The sequence below is a fragment of the Carya illinoinensis genome, chromosome 3 (genome assembly GCF_018687715.1).
Source record: "Carya illinoinensis cultivar Pawnee chromosome 3, C.illinoinensisPawnee_v1, whole genome shotgun sequence".
NCBI lineage: Eukaryota > Viridiplantae > Streptophyta > Magnoliopsida > Fagales > Juglandaceae > Carya > Carya illinoinensis.
This window is the reverse complement of record NC_056754.1, coordinates 52240875-52258849: the sequence shown is the minus strand read 5'-3', so window position 1 is coordinate 52258849 and position 17975 is coordinate 52240875. Positions and strand designations below refer to the sequence as shown.

General features: G+C 37.7%; 1 pseudogene; it reads left to right on the top strand.

Annotated features, from left to right (window-relative positions):
* The first annotated feature begins 1544 nt into the window (after positions 1 to 1544).
* On the top strand, positions 1545 to 16775 carry LOC122305252 (annotated as a pseudogene).
* Positions 16776 to 17975: the final 1200 nt, after the last annotated feature.

The following is a 17975-nucleotide window of genomic DNA, read 5'->3' as shown; positions in this document are numbered from 1 at the left end:
TTTTTCTTAACTTTTTCAAATCCTAATACAATAATAATATTAAAATATAATATTTTAATATTTAATCTTAAAACTCAAAATTCTCATCTGAAAAATCTCAGTGGCCAAGCAGAACCTTAAATGTCCAAAGCTGTTTTTTCTCTTAAACTAATAACATATTATTTTTCTCCATTCAACCAATTTCTTTTCATTCTCCGCAATCACACTTGAGAAATAAATAAAAAATTAAGCAGCGGTGCTACATTTATTGAAGGATGTAGTCTGAATTCCCACCAAATTAGTATATATATATATATTTAATTTTTTTATTCAATTTTTTATATTCTTAAATATATTTTTAAAAAAATTCACAATGTCACTTTAAAAAATTTACTTAATTACTAAATAAAAAATAAAAAGGGATTCGATAGATTTTTTGGCTCTCGAATTTGGGAGCTTTAGCATTTTTGAAAATTAAAACCTCATCGTTTTCTTGATCCGAGAGAACAACTATTATCTGTAGTTCATAGCCTGCCGGCCGGCCACCATTGACGTGCACTAATTAGGCATCCTTGCATACATTGTATGAGAGAAGTGTTATTACTGTAAAAATATTTTATATAAGAATGTTTGATCTATTTTATAATAAATATAGTTTTATAATTTAACATATTATATCAACTCATCTTACAAAAATAATCTATCAACACAAATATAAATTTTGGCCCCCCGAGAGCAACAGCAATGAATTATTCATCTTCATATACAAATGTTCATGATTTGAAGATTGATTTTGAATATGAACAAAATTTTCCACATTGGATTATGTATTTTTTGACTAAATAATAATAAAATATTCAAAGAGAGAAAAGAGAGAGAGAAGAGAAAAAAGAAAAGAAAGAAAAAGAGAGAAAGAGAGAACCGGTTGGGAGTTTGGAGAGAGAAAGAATAATAAAAATAATATTTGAAGATGAAAAGTGGTTATTTATCTTTGAATAAACACTGTAACAATTTATTTAAAATTATAGATATGCATATACCAATGCAGGACATTTTAAAGGCATAATCTTCACATTCAAGGATGAAGATGAAGATGAATACTCCATTGCTAATGCTCTTATATTTTTATATTCAAGAAACTTGGACTTTCTATCTTTGATAAAATCATACGTACATTCAAAATTTATAAAGAAAAGAAAAAGGAATTGGTAACACCTGAAATTTATTTTTTTACCCTTGATACTTATTACCGTTCATCCGGACTGAATTTTTACATTACATAATTTAAGGTTAAAAAAATAAATTTCAGGAAAAAAAAATTCTAGGTAAAAATCTTACGCTACATAATTTTGCCTAACCAAGTTTTATATTTTTATCATTCTATCTTAATATTTAAATATTTAGTTATTTAAATAAAATAATAAAAATAATAAATTATATATTAATTAGATGGAAATATCTAATATAAGCTCTTTGTAACATTTCTTAAAAAATAAATCACATATCTCAGGCATTTTCTTTCAATATATACTTTCAGTAGATCTCCCACGTGATATTGTTAGAGATAGAGCCCAAGCCGAGCTCAAAACTCCAGCCCAGTATGGGTTTGTATAGGCTATATTAGGCCTAACTATAGTCGGCGGAGATAACGTTACGTTTCCAAGGTCTCCCACCAGCCAGAGCAGACTGCAATTCCGGCACGATCAAATTCTTCGAATGATCTCAACTCAGAGTGACAGAGAAATGAATTTTGTTTGAATGAGTTATTGAAATTGAAGAGAGTGGGCACCATGTCCTCAGCTGAATCCGATACCGTGTTGCTCTTCCGCTCCAAACCGATATCGGAGATCCGAAATGTGGAGGCTTCCACCCGGAATCAGATCCAGCTCAAGCAGGAGGAGCTCCGTCAACTCGTCGGAACCCAATACCGCGACCTCATCGACTCGGCCGATTCCATCATCTTCATGAAAAAGTACTCCCACTCTATTGCCTCCAATCTCTCTTCCATCAACAATGCCATTCGTTCCCTTTCTCCCGAGACCCCAAGTTTCATTGCCAACCCCAATTTGACCAGATCCCGGACCTATGGGATCGCCTTCCGGGTCAAGTACCTCGTCGACACGCCCGAGAACATATGGGGCTGCCTCGACGAGTCCATGTTTCTGGAAGCTGCCGAAAGGTACGTACGTACCAAGCACGTGCACGACAGGCTGATAGACAAAGAGAATCGTGGAGAGGTATCGATCCTGACGAGTTTTTCTCTACTCCAGCACCAATGGCAGATCGTGGAGAGCTTCAAGGCGCAGATCTCGCAGCGGGGTCGCGAACAGTTGCTGGAACAGCGGGGCCTCCCGATCTCGGCCTACGCCGATGCGTTGGCCAGCGTGGCAGTGGTTGACGAGGTGGACCCCAAGCGGGTTCTGTCGCTCTTTCTCGACACCAGGAAGTCGTGGATTTCGCAGACACTAGGTACGCGTATTCACAATCACGATGCTAATTGTGACGTCGTCGTGTCCGTGTTTTGTGAGGGTTTGAGTATAATTCAGATCACTGTGGGTCAAGTTGGTCAGTTGTTCTTGCAAGTGTGAAATGATATGCCGACGTTTTATAAAGTCGTATTGAGTTCGCCTCCTGCATCTCAATTATTTGTAGGGATTCGGAATCCGGATGAGGAGGTCCGGCTTTAGAAGTTGTTTAGGGATAAGTTGGAGTCCGTCATGGTAATGCTTGATAAGGAGTGTATTGCCAGGACTTGTTCTCTGTGGTTAAGGGAATGTGGGCGAGAGCTTGTCAATAAGATTAATGGAAGGTACTTGATTGACGCTATCGGTTCTGGGCAAGAGCTTGCTTTGGCCGAGAAGTCTATAAGGGAGACGGTTGAGAGTAAGACGGTGTTATCAGGGAGTTTGGACTGGTTGAAGAATGTTTTTGGGTCGGAGATTGAGTTGCCTTGGACTAGGATAAGGGAGCTTGTTTTGGGGGAGGACTCTGATCTCTGGGATCAGGTCTTCGAGGATGCTTTTGTGAGGAGGATGAAAATGATTATAGACATGGTGTTTGAGGATTTGATGAGGGATGCGAATGTGGCAGATTCAGTTCTTGCCATTGGGGAGAGTTATTCTGGTGTACAGACGAATTTCCAGGGCTACTTGAACAGACCTTCTGCTGGTGGTGGGTTTTGGTTTCTTGAATCCAATGCTAAGAAGGCTGGTGCTCTTTCTGTGTCTAAAGCACCATCGGAAGAGAATGGTTTCCAGACTTTTCTGAAGGCCTATTTTGGTCCTCAAGTTAGTCGAATTAGAGATGCCGTAGACAGCTGTTGTCAGAGCGTTCTTGAGGACCTTCTCAGTTTCTTAGAATCTCCAAAGGCGTCTCTAAGGATAAGGGATTTGGCACCATATCTACAAAACAAGTGTTATGAGAGCATGTCTGCTATATTGATTCAATTGAGGAGTGAACTTGATAATTTATATGCGGCCATGGAAAAGGCCAACAAGGAAGGTCAACCTGTTCCTCCTGCTATAACTGTTCAGAGATCCCTTTTCATTGGGCGACTCTTGTTTGCATTCCAGGTCCACACAAAACACATTCCAGTGATACTTGCTTCTCCAAGGTTCTGGAGAAATGAAACTGTGTCTGTGGTTTTTGATCAATTACCTTCCTTGCTGAGACAACCATATAGAGTTGCTGCTGATTATCCCGTCTCTGATAGACCTGGAAGACAATTGCACGTAGGCTCTAAAAGACAAGCATCATTGGCCTCTGTAGCATTGCTCGGAGCCAGTGAAACTGCAAGCTCAAAACTCGAAGAATTTAATAGAATTACATGAGATCTTTGCATTAGAGCACACAGTTTATGGATATCATGGTTTGCAGATGAGCTTTCAGTTAATATTTCTCGGGATCTTGAACAATATGATGCATTATCATCAACAACTCCCTTGAGGGTATGTGGCATAGTGGTTTCTATCCTTTATCTGTCTTTTCTTCCTGTAATATCTTATGCTCTTTTCTTATTGAAAAAATATATATCTGATGCCCTTTTCTTCTCCACACTTTTTGGGTTTTTCAGCATTTGACAAGTTTAATTAGGGTAAATGGGCTTGTATCCCTAAATACTGTAATAGGCATGGATATCACTCATTCTTGAAAGGTGATATTCCTAAAATCTTGTTTAGTACATGTCTTGAATGCTTGGGGCATGCCTATCAATATCACCAATTAAAATTTTATTTATTAATAAAAAAAGGAATAAAGCTTTAAGCGAGGGTTTTTTCAACAGCTCTCGTGGATTGAGACAAGGAGATCCTTTATCTCCTCTTCTCTTTGTCTTAGTCATGGATGTGCTGAGTAGAATGATAACGGCAGCCGTGGATGGGTCTTTTTTATCTGGATTTTCAGTGGCTGGTACTTCTTTTGGGAGCATCACTGTAACTCATCTTGTTTTCGTTGACGATACTTTAATTCCTTGTGAGCCGGATCCTAATCAAATCTGTTCATTGAAAGCTCTCTTGCTTTGTTTTGAAGCTACTTCCGGCCTCTAAGGTGAATTTGTCTAAATCGGAACTGGTTCCAGTTGGCTTGGTAAACCATTGGAAACTTGGCTGAAATCTTGGATTGTAAGGTTTCTTCTTTGCCTATGAAGCTCCTCGGTCTCCCTTTGGGGGCTCCTCATAAATCTAAAGTAATATGGGATGGCGTGATTGAAAAAACTGTGAATAGATTGGCGGGTTGGAAAAGAATGTATCTATCTAAAGGGGGAAGAATCCACTCTTATTAAGAGCACGTTTTCTAACCTACCTATGTACTTCCTTTCATTATTCCCAATCCCGGCTGGTGTGGCTAATAGGATGTAAAGAATTTTCTGTGCTTTCTTATGGGGTGGATTGGGGGATGAGAAAAAATTCCACTTGATTAAATGGGACAAGATTTGCACTCCCCTACCTTGTGGAGGTCTGGGGATTAGGAAGTTGAGTATTTTCAATAAGGTCTTATTTTGGAAATGGTTGTGGCGATACCATCAAGAAAGTGAGGCTTTATGGAGGACCATGGTTGATGCCAAATTCGGAAGTACTTGGGGAGGCTGGGTTTCTAATGAAAGGTGAAGATCGTATGGTGTGGGTGTATAGAAATTTATTAGGAAGGGCTGGGAGGATTTCATTTGTAATTTTAGATTTGTAGCAGGGTGTGGAAATTGAGTTAGATTTTGGGTTGATGTTTGGTGTGGTGATGCTGCTCTAAAGGAGGTTTTTCCTTCTCTTTTCAGAATTGCATTGCATAAGGAAGCCTCTATTGCTGATTACATGGACTCTTTGAATGGCCTACTACAGTAGAATGTGTCATTTACCAGAGCAGTTCAAGATTGGGAAGTGGGAGACATTTCTGATTTCTACAGCACCTTGTATGTACTGAATTTGGAACATGGCATGGAGGACAAACTGCTGTGGACACACCCTGGGAACAAGAAATTTTCGGTTAGTTCTTTATATAAGGCTATGCCTACCCACTCTTTTCAGAATTTCCCTTGGAAGCGCATTTGGAAGAGCAAAGTGCCCCTAAAAGTTGCTTTCTTCAGTTGGCTGGTCTCTCATGATAAAATTTTGACCACAGACAAGTTGAGGAAGCTTGGTTTCTCATAATGGATTGGTGCTTCATGTGCAAAAAGAGTGGCGAGTTGACGGACCATCTTCTTCTCCATTGCGATATGGCAAAGGCTCTATGGGTTGAAGTCTTCTTAAGGCTGGACATTGCTTGGGTGATGCCCAGAAAGGTGGTGGACCTATTGGCTTGTTGGAGCGAAACATGGAGAAACCGTCAAGTAGCAGATGTTTGGAAGATGGTGCCCTTATTTCTTCTGCATTGTATATGGAATGAGAGGAATGGAAGATGTTTTGAAAATAGTGAACATTCATTGGGGGGGGATTAGAGACTCATTTTTTCAAACTGTGTTACTTTGAGCCAAGACTATTGTATTAGATGGGGGTAATTTTAGTGACTTATATGCGTCTTTTTTTGTCTGTAGGATGTAATTAGGCATTTCTCTCTTATATACCACCTGTGTACTCGAGCTATACCTAATTTGAAGATCAATAAACTTTATTAATTATTAAGAAAAAAAAATCGGCCTTTCCAGCATACTATTAGATCTACCACTTGTCTTGGCATCACCCATACCAACCCAAAGAGGCCAAAAAACTGCTTTCCACAAAGTGCTAGCTATTTGACAATGAAGTAAGAGATGATCCATTTTCCCCAGCCCTTTTGCATGTGCAGCACCATTCCTTATCACAACATGTCTCTTCCATTAGTTCTCCAAGGTAAGGGTCTTCCTTAATGCAATCTTCCAAATAAGAAGACCGCAACTAAACATTATATGTTGGTTTAGCCAAAAGGGTTATGAGGGTCTTTGAGTTAGTTCAGCCAAATATGGATTCATTTGATGATACTGATTTTTTGAAAGAAAAATTCTATTCTCAAGCCAGTGTATAGGGCACACCTAATAAAGTGCTTACATGGCATAATGTGATTTGGAAGATAAATTTTAAAAATTTGAATCTTATAAATCAAGTCTTACAATTTAAGTGATGTGGATGGTATACTTTACACACTGGTTTGAGAATAGAATAACTCAACATTGAAGCAAAATGAACTTGTGCAAAAAAATGAGTGATGGTATGGTCAGCTGCCCTCATCTCCTTCCCTGTAGAAAATAGGGTCGCGAGGGTCTATGAGTACTTTTCTTTTGTATTTCAAAAGGAGTTTATGATTTTTTATGCAATGTTGTTTGTGATATACCTGTATACTTGGTATTTTGTAAACTGAGGTAGATCATCTTTTGATTTTTTTGGCAGGGTTGGGAAGAAACAGTAATCAAGCAAGAACGGGCTGATGAGGATCAATCGGAGATGAAAATATCTCTGCCTTCCATGCCTTCTCTTTATGTTATCGCATTTTTATTCCAAGCATGTGAAGAAGTTCATCACAGTGGTCATGTACTTGACAAAAATATTCTGGAAAAATTTTCAATGAGATTATTGGAAAAGGTATGCAACTTTCTGTGAACATTCACCTGCTCTTCCTAAGTGTCATGCTAGTATATCGTATGTGTATTTTTTGGAGAAGTAGTATCATATTTTTCATTGTCATTATCTGTAAATGTCTGGGCTTTATCATTGTTGAAGTGATGGTTCATTGCACTTTTATTTACACATTTATTTTTGAGTTCACTGTTGAGATTTGGATAATTTGGTTATTTGCTTCTCCCTCGTACACAACCTAGACTGAGCACACGTGCTTTTCTTTGGATTCTAATTAGGTCCTGTTGACAACTTCCCATTTCCCTGTTACTAGTTCCTTTTTTTAAAGTCAAGTTCATTAGATGTACAACAAGATTTAATGTTATGGGTGTGCTAATATGTTCCTTAATGCCCGTGATGGGCACTAAATGGATTTTCTGCCTCTGAACATGGTTTTGTGACTCTAGTGACTTAGCAGCTGAAATTTATATTTACTTAACATACTAGTTTTATTTTGTGGCATGTGGAATGCCTGTATGACAAGTATCAACATATATCCAAAAAGCTTATTGATACCTTCCAGTTGATATTTTTTTTCATAGGTAAACGATAGTATTAATACGAATAGGCTTACCTATAAAAAAAAAGTATTAATACGAATAGGCATAGCCCAAGTAAAACAAGAAGTTATACAAGAGATAAAACCTATCTAAGTTGCTAAAGAAGACAAAAGAAAATCGTGCATATTTTGGCCATTAAAGTCTACAGCAATGGCCCAAAGGACTATAGAAGTGAAAAAAAGAGGGCGAAGCTCCATTAGTGTCCACTCCTTGTCTTCGAAAATCCGCTCATTACGCTCTCGCCATATGCACCACATAACACAGATTGGAACCATTTTTCACACGGTTTTGATCTGTGGTAATCCACCCGGCATCCCCCAGCTGGCCAATAACTCAGTCACTGTAGTGGGCATCACCCAGTTTAACCCAATTCTGTTGAACACTTCGCACCACAAGGCTCTCGCTGTCTCACAATGTAGCAGTAGATGATCCACAGTCTCTCCGGCTTTCTTACACATATAGCACCAGTATGCAATAATTACTCGGCGTTTTCGCAGATTATCTGTCGTCAGAATATTACCCAGGGTCGTTGACCAGACGAAAAAGAGTGCTTTGGGTGGTGCCTTATTCCTCCACAATCTTTTCCAAGGGAACTGACTATTTGGTGTGGTTATAAGGGATTTATAGAATGAGCGAACCGAAAAGTTCCCCTTACCTGCAGGTGTCCACCACAACTTATTTTCTCGCATACCATTCAGCTTCATTGAATACACTAAGCTGAAAAAAGCCTCAAAACTGTCTACTTCCCAATCTTGAGTTGCTCTACTAAAGGTGACATTCCATTGGACTTGATCCCCTGAACGAACCAGAAAATTTGCCACCGAAGCTTCTGGCTCACATGCCACACGGAACACGGTGGGAAAAGCATCCTTCAGCGCTGTCTCCCCGCACCAGATGTCCCTCCAAAATTTTATACCGGTCCCTTCCCCCACCAAGAATCTAGTGCGGTTAGCAAACACTCGTCATCCTCGTCTGATGTGTTTCCAAATCCCCACCCCATAGGGGGCATTCCCATCTCTAGTACACCAACCACCCCCTGTTTTCCCATGTCTACAGTCAACGACTAATTTTCATAATGCTTCCGGTTCTATATTGCATCTCCAAAGCTGTATACCAAGAAGTGCTCGGTTAAACGTCTTCAAGTTCTTTATTCCCAATCCACCTTATGTGAGTGGTCTGCATACCTTGTCCCACTTAACTAAGTGGAATTTGAATTCGTTCCCCATCCCGCTCCATAAGAAATCCCGGTAAAGTTTTTCAATTCCAGTTGATATTAAAAACCTGCCATTCCAATCAGTTGAGTGTTCCATTGAACACCATATAAGAGGCTCCATGATCAGGTAGTGATCAGCTGCTTTTACTTTAGCCAATGATAGATTCACATGGGTGTGCCTTCTTTGACATCCTTTCAGATAGCTTTTCTTGATAGGATTTGGTGTTTTTTACTAATTTATTAACTAAGCTTGTCACAACGTCTAAAATCTGAAGCACACCTACATTCTCATATTTTTATGTTATAGATATTAAGTATTTTAATCAAGCTCCTTACTGAGCTGCATAAGAGCCCTTCTCTTATCAAAAGAATGAATACCTTGCAAGCAGTTCCTTCTATAAATGTTTTTTTTTTTTTTTTTTGTAAGTAAGATGTAAGTTTTATTCATACGAATGAAATAGGCATAACCCGTGTACATAGGGAGTATACAGAAGAACACCTAAATACATTCTAGATTAAGGAAAGGAAATCAAAATCCTTCTATAAATTTAAATGATTTTTCTTCCTAGTTTTAACTTTTTTAGCTTTTTTATTTTATTTTATTGGTAAACAAAAGTTTATTGATCATAAAATAGAAAAAGGCTTGGAGTATATGGGACATATACAAGAGCATGGGCTATGCATGCTAGTTTAGTGATGCAAGGAACTCATGAAAGGTCGTGCCATTAAAATCAATTACAATTGACCAATAGAGTAAAGTTTTAACATTTTTAGCTGTGTTCAGCCGTTATTTTAGTAATGCCATTGGAGTATTCCTTGATCTCAAAAGCATCCCTGAATTACTATCATTTGTGTATTGATAGCATTGTTTCCATGTAGGTCATTGACGTTTATGGGGACTTCCTCTCTACTAGAAGGGCTGGTGGATCTCAACTGTCAGAAAAAGGAGTTTTGCAGATTTTAGTGGACTTGAGATTTGCTGCTGATATTCTTTCTGGAGGCGAGTCCTGTATGAATGAGGAGTTCTCTACTGGTCTCAAGCCAAAGCTGCCTTTCAGACGGAAGCAGGATCAAGGCCAGAAGAAGTCAGTCATCAGAGAGCGTGTTGATGGATTGGTAAACCGCCTTTCGCAAAGATTGGATCCAATAGACTGGCTTACGTAAGTTTCTTTCTTGTGAAGGAAAAAAAATGTTTGAATTCTATTCTTTTGCACTCATTTACATGTTGAGATTTTCTAACAGTATCATCTTCGAAGTTAGGATTAGAGACGGGGGTCGTGTTGCTTATGTCGTTGTACCTCACTGTTATCCTCAAGGGATTATAAATATTCACCACGAACTTTCAGATCTTTCAGTTGAAAAGTTAATTTAAATGTCTGAATGTCAAGTCCAAGTGGAACAGTTTGAAACCCAGGCATAATTGGCATATGATCGTGAAAAATAAGTTGGAGTACTGCTTGGAAAAGTGTGGAGAAGCCTGGTTGCAACAATTATCTATACTTTGAGCCAACATACCCAATGAGATATTTGTCAACAAACAGATTTAATCAATTCATATGTAGATCACTTCAGCTCACTTCAGCTTCAATGCAATAAACACTCTTGATTTTCTTGATGCTGAACTTTTTTGATAAATAGGATAATTTTATTAATGAGTAAATGGGTGCTACCACTGATATTAAAACTTTTAAAGGTTATTTTGTGGGGTCTGTTGAGTTTTACTTGATTTGTAGTTTGACTGACATACGATGTTTCAAAATTCTTTTACTCAAGCTTTTTTAAAGAGGGAAACATCTTTGCTTTCAATGGGTTGCATTGAAATTTCTTTTGAAGCTGGACAAATGATTAAAATCTGATGAATGGATCCTTTTTTGTTTGACATAATTAGAACCAAGGATAAAATAGTTTGCTTATGTTATGAATTGCATAGCTAAAAAATTCCTGATTAGTCAAGGATAAAATAGCGTGCTTATCCGTGCATTGCCAAGGATGATTAGAGTAGGTCTTTGTCTTAAAAACACCCAAAGGCTTTATTTGTTTTCCAAAGGTTTTCCTACTAGTTGATTCATTAATTGAATACATATACATACTTTTTTTTAATCATTTTTGTTGACTATTAACTGGTTATATCTTTTCATTGTTTCCTAACTTATTTTAACTCATTTCAGGTATGAGCCATACCTCTGGGAGAATGAGAGGCAATCATACATACGGCATGCTGTCCTCTTTGGATTCTTTGTGCAACTTAATCGAATGTACACGGATACTGTTCAGAAGCTCCCTGCTAATTCAGAGTCCAATATTATGAGATGCTCTACAGTTCCTCGCTTCAAATATCTTCCAATCAGGTTAGTGTTCTGCTTTCTTTTTGTCAATCGTTATGTTATGTGTGAATGTGCATAGGTACACTTGTGTGTAAGTACGTGCTTTAATTTATTTTAACAACTTCTGCCAAACCTGAGCTGAGGATTTGAAATCAATCTTATGTGTACATAGAGTTGATGTGCAACTTGTATATACTTCGAAAAACTATTTGACTTTTAAATCCATCTTTGTTATCCAGTGCTCCAGTATTGTCTTCAAGAGGCACAAGTAATTAGACATCTATTTCAACATCTTCAGATGATATCTCTTCAAGAACGTCCTGGAAAGCTTATGCAAACAGCAAGCTTTCCCGAAAGATGGATTTGGATGATAACTCTAGCTTTGGAGTAGCAGCACCATTATTGAAGTCTTTCATGCAGGTAAGACTGCTATCTATCTATCTATATACATATATATATATATATTTTTTTTAATTGTAGAAGGTATTCCTACCTAAGGGTTTCAGTGTCGCATGTAAAGCATTTCATTTTAAGATGTCACATGCACTTTCATGAGAGGCAATTTGTTGATGAAATATTTGGGTGGCAGCTAAAACAATTTGTTTTTGATAAGTAAGAAACTTATTAAAAAATGTAATTCAGCATAGCCCAAATACACAGGAAGTGTACAAGAGAGAGACCTAATTACAAGCTAACCCTGAAAAACCGTACAAAAGTCACAAGACTATTCCCATCCAAAACAATAACCGAAGCCCAAATCAGCTAATTATGAAAAAAGAAATCTCTAATCCCTTCCACCGATCGTTATTCTCAAAACAGCACCCATTCCTCTCATTCCAAATACACCACATAAGACAAAGAGGTACCATCTTCCAAACAGTTGCTATTTGACGATTTCCTAGAATCCCTCTCCAACATGCCAAGAGGTTCACCACCCTCTTGGGCATCACCCAAGCAATTCCCGCCTTATCAAAGACCTCATCCCACAAAACCTTCGACACATCACAATGAAGAAGAAGATGATCCGCCAATTCACCACATCTTTTGCACATGAAGCACTAATCCATTGCAAAGATACCACGCATTCTCAACTTATCAATGGTAAGAATTTTCCCGTGAGAAGCCGATGACCTGAAGAAAGCCACCTTAACGGGCACCTCGCATCTCCAAGTATTTTTCCAAGGAAAAAAGTCAGTAGAAAAATGTGACGCCAAGACCTTGTATAAAGATCTAACTGAGAATTTCTTATTACCAAACTGATTCCAAAGTAATCTGTCCTCCCCTCCAGAGTTTATGTTTAAAGCATAAAGTAAGCTGAAAAAATCAGTTATGCCCCCCCACTTCCCAATCTTGGACATCTCTAATAAAGCTTACTGACCACTGAATAAATCCAGCAGTATTATCCATGTAATCAGCCATGGAAGCACCTTAATTCGAAGCAATTCTGAAGAGAGAAGGGAAAACATTCTTCAAGGCCTCAGCCCCACACCACAAGTCATGCCAAAAACTGTTCCAGTTTCCCCTACCCACCTCAAATCTGAAATTTCTGAAGAACTCCCGCCATCCATTACGAATGAATTTCCGCACTCCCACACCATATGCCACTCTTAATGCATTGGAACGCCAGCCACCCCAAGTACTCCCATACTTGGCATCAATAACAATCCTCCAAAGAGCGTTCTCTTCTTGATGACACCTCCACAACCAATTCCCTAAAAGTGCCTTATTGAAAGTTTTCAGCTTTCTAATCCCCAAACCTCCCAATGAAAGAGGAGTGCAAATCTTAGCTTATCTGATAATTATCTTATTTTGTAAAGAAACAATGGGTAGACCTCGTGAATAGTTGGAACACTTAGTATTTGGATAGAGTTGAATGTTATGATGATACTTACCAAAATAATAAGAATAATAATAATGATGATGATACAAGATTATTAAAGTGAAGCCTCTGGCCCTTTTGGTAGAGATTGAAGGATTTGAGCTTCTCGTGGTTAGCTTGAAGCTTCTGTTTATGGGGTTGCTCTTACATTGGATGCATGTCAAACTTTTGTCCTCGTCTTTTAATAATATGTTTTGACAAGATTTTTTTTTTTGATAAATAAATAAAATATATTGATAAAAAAATGGCAATGTCAGTACACAACTCTAATGCCCTAACTAGGTAGGCACATTAGAGACAAGAAAATCATGAAAGGCCATGCCGTTAAAATCAACAGCAATAGCCCAACTACAGAGAGTTCTAAAAAATAAGAGTTTAAGCTCCCCCAACGATCTCTCTTGATCTTCAAAAGTCTGCGCATTGCGCTCCTGCCACAGGCACCACATAATGCATAGAGGGATCATCTTCCAAATTTCTTTTATTGGTTGTCTGCCTCTTATGTTTGACCAACTAGCCAAAACTGCCTTCACTGTCTTCGGCATAACCCAAGGCATATCCAATCTAGCGAAAACCTCATTCCATAGAGTCCTAGCTGTATCACAATGCAAAAGTAGATGCTCTACCGACTCTCCCCCTCTTCTGCACATGCAACACCAATCTGCAATGATGATCCTCCTTTTTCTCAAATTATCAGTGGTGAGAATCTTTACCAAAGAAGCAGTCCATACAAAGAAAGAAACTTTGGGAGGGGCCTTGTGTCTCCAGATCTTCCTCCAAGGGTACTGAGCGTTAGGCAAAAATGATTTTTTTTTATAAGTAGAATGAAAATTTTACTGATATGAATGTAGTAGGCAAAGCCTATGTAAACGAGAAGTATACAAAATAACACCTAAATACATTCTAGGAGCTAGAAATTAAAAACATGAGGTCATGAACACTAGTTCCATTAAGTACAATGGCTGAAAACCAGAGCAATAAAGTGTGCACAAAAAAGTTCCAAAGTTCCTCCACTGTGCGCTCCCTATATATCTTCAAAGCACTGATCATTCCTTTCCATCCAAATACACCACATAATGCATAAATGAATCATCCTCCAAACTGCAACTACCTGAGGACAGCCTTGAATATCCTTGCAGCAAGCTATTAAATCCACCACTCTCAAAGGCATCACCCAAGCCATGCCAATTCTACTAAAGATCTCATCCCAAAATACTCTTGTCACCTCATAATGCAATTATAAAGATCCACCGATTCCCCATTCTTCACAAATAACATCAATCCATAACAATGAAACCCCGCTTCCTCAAATTGTCCGTGGTCAAAATTTTCCCAAGAGAGGCAGTCCATATGAAGAAAACTGCTTACGAAGGCAAAGAGACCTCCAAATACTCTTCCACGAGAAAGGAACATAACCATGTGATGCCAGCAGCTTGTTATAAGATCTGACTATAAACCGTTTGCTCCCTTTAGGCCTCCACTGCATCCTATCCCCAGGACCCCATGTACCGTTAGGCCTCCCGTAGAATATAAAAGACTGAACTTGTGTACTTGGGCTATGCTTATTCTTATTAATACAATCGTTTACTTCTATATATATATATATAAAAGACTGAAAAATTCAGAAACAGTGCCCATTTCCCAATCACAAACGTCTCTAGTAAATTGAACATCCCACTGATAAGAACTAAGAACCATGAGAAAATGCCAACAGATCCGACACAGAAGCATCCTGATTAAAATGAATTTTGGTCATAGTTTGCTCCAATTAGATTATATATGAATTTGCTCAATTTTGTCCATGTAGTTTCAAGAAGCAACACCCACTGGAGGTAGCCTTGGGTGAGGACTTGCTAGGGGGCCACCCACAGAGGTATCCAACAACCACCTCCCTGAACTAGCCCTGGCGAGGTCACCTCTTGGTGGCCCACAATCTCTTATGTATAAGATTTGGGCATTGAATTTCAAGCAATAGCACTACATTAGTATCAATTTGCTTGTCTAATGTAACAAGTGAACCGAGATGGAAATCCTGTAAGGGGTTATGCAGATTGTTATTTTCAGTGAAGGTATATATTATGGTACTGGCCTTCACTAAACCAGAACACATAGGCGATGCTCTTGTATATGTCCTGTATGCTTAGTCTTTTACTTATTCTTATGATCAATAAAGTTTTATTTATTGATAAAAAAAATATATTATGGTTACCGGCCTTGTGTAAGTATGGGGTGAATGTTTTGTTTTCCATTTGTGTTTGCAGTTTGGGAACCAAAGCTTAAACTGTTTTCCTTGTAATGGCCAAGGTTGGAAGCAGATTCGGAGAGAGCACGTTGAAATTCGGATCTATGCTTACAGATGGGCAAGTGGCATATTCAAGGATAGATCAGCAGCTGCCATGTTGACATTTGGTGACATTTTACCTGCCCAAGCTGCAGGTCTTCTTTCATCGTTCACAGCTTCTAGATCAGACTCTTAATTGTCCACTGGCTCCTTCACTCCGTGTCTTCTTTCCACCTTGGGTATGTACATTATTTAGTTGGGTGGAGCAGTAGAAGTCAGTGAAAAAATGGGGACTGTGATTACATAAAAGTTAAGTCACCATCTGAACATGTATATGGCATAGATAGGAATCAAGAGTTTTAAGAGATCCTTTCTGCCAGTGGACGGGAGACAGAAAGAATGTCTATGGAATGGAGAGGAATCAACAATTTTTCAGCGATTTACAATAAGTGAAAGAGAAGATGATATATAGTTCAAATTGAGGCAGTACAGACTAATTAAAATTGTCTGCAGTCCAAGATCTGCCCAGCTTATTTTTTCCAGAGTTATTGTGAAGTTAAAAGTTTATGAAAGGAAGTACATAGAGACCATTACTTTTACTGAAAATATTACAAGAATAGCCAATGTGAGGGTTTAGATCAGAAGTTTTATTTGGTCCATGTTCTGAGCCGGACGGTGTTCTGGTGCTGAGGGGCGGAGGGGAAGCTCCAACAAAACTTGTTCTTGGTCAATTTGTACTTTATGGAATTCGACTCACCAAAGGAGACTTCCTTTCTATTGAAGGCAGTCCCAATGGACATCAATTGGACAATGGTGTTAGGTCGATCCCAGTAAATGCATGTGTGCATCATCGTTGAGAGGTCAGGAAGGTTGGCTTCTACGTCTGGATCTGGTAGTGGATGTTACTGAAACTCTTTCATTTTTTGGCGGCTGAGATCTAGCGCAGTGGAATTTGCTTGCTTCTTGGCACAGTGCCTCTATTCTGTCGAATCTTTCCTATGACACAATGGGATGGGCTGTATGGGAGGAATCTCGGAGATGAGAGGCAATTTGTTAGATTTTGTTCCTCTGGGCTTACTAATCTCCTGTTGGTTTATTTCTTTCATATTCGTTCATCTGTTTGAAATGACAATTTCATATACCACCTGTACGTAGTATTTATCTTTTTGTGCACTTTGCTACACACATTTGCATAGATAAAGGGAGGGAAATACTCTAGCTACAAAAAGATTATACAAAAGTAATCTCACAAATTCATTTGGTTTGATGTGGTTTTTCATTTTGTAAACTTACTTTTATTGTAAAGTAGATCTATCCGACCACATGAAATCACGTTAGTTTCACGATAGTTTATGGGATTACTTTGTGTAATCTCTTTGTAGCTGTAGACATATGTAGTAGATAAGAGGATTATTGAACTGAACCCAGCATGCAGAACAGGTATCGCCTGAGTTTTTTTTTTTTTTTTTAACTATTTTCTTTTCTCTGCGCTTCTGGTAATTGATTTCCACGTTTGCTTAAAGGATGAAATACTTTCCTTCAGAATATCGTTTCTTGAATCCTTTGTTTTAATCAGAAGTTATGGTCCTAAAGTGAATATATGTTTCTCCTCTCCATGTTCTGTTCATATAATTATGTGCACAAGTCACCAAAGCTCAATCCAAGGGTGAGAAATAGGATTATCATATTGTCCCGAGTGCAAAGGTGATTCTCATCACCCTATATACGGATCATAAGTGTTCTTTTACCGGTCAACTTTCCTCTCATGGTTTACAAGATAAAATTTTTATAAACTGAAATAATTTTATATGATTTATTAAAAAGAAAATTTATTGTAAATAAAATTATGTGATATATCATGTTAAGTCATTTTAGTTTGTAAATTTAAAAATTTTCATTTTGATTAAGATTAGAGAGGCAATCATGGGCATTCATGTGGCAACGATTGAGTTTTTCCTTCAGAAAGATGAAATTAAACACTTTGACTTCATATTTTTAAAAATAGAAATATTTTAACTATAAATAAATTATATAAAAATAATTTATAAATTAATATAATTTTATTTAATTTGTTATATTATAAAATTATTTTTATTTTAAAATAAATTTAACAGATTATATGAAATTACGTTAAATTATAAAATTATTATTTATAATTTTTTTATGGCTATAACAGTGCTGTTTTAGAAAAGAAAATACACTCACTTCTAGTGTATGACAAATTTATTTTAGTGCATTTTATTTTTGAAAAATATTTAAATAAGTAATTATCATTAGTGTATTTATGTCTTTGTTTTTTAACATTTAAAAAAAAAAAAAACAAAACAAAACCCAAAATGTACTTGGGGTACACACCCCCACTTGAGTGGCTAAAAGTGGGGCTGAATAGAACCACCTTGCAGAAAATGAATTGTTTTAAGAAAGTGAAACCCCATGCACAAGAGGCATTTCTGTGTGCAGAACTCCACTTCCAGGGGCCAGGGCATGGGTCGATATATTGAGTGTCTGTGTACACACACACACATATATCCTGTTTAATTCTGCTTGTCTTCGTTCTTGTTCACACACACATATATAATATCCTGACCCAAAGATCCTGCTACTCATTTTCGAGTAACGTGATCGTTTAGCTCCTAATTAGACGTTACTCGATCGATATATATGCT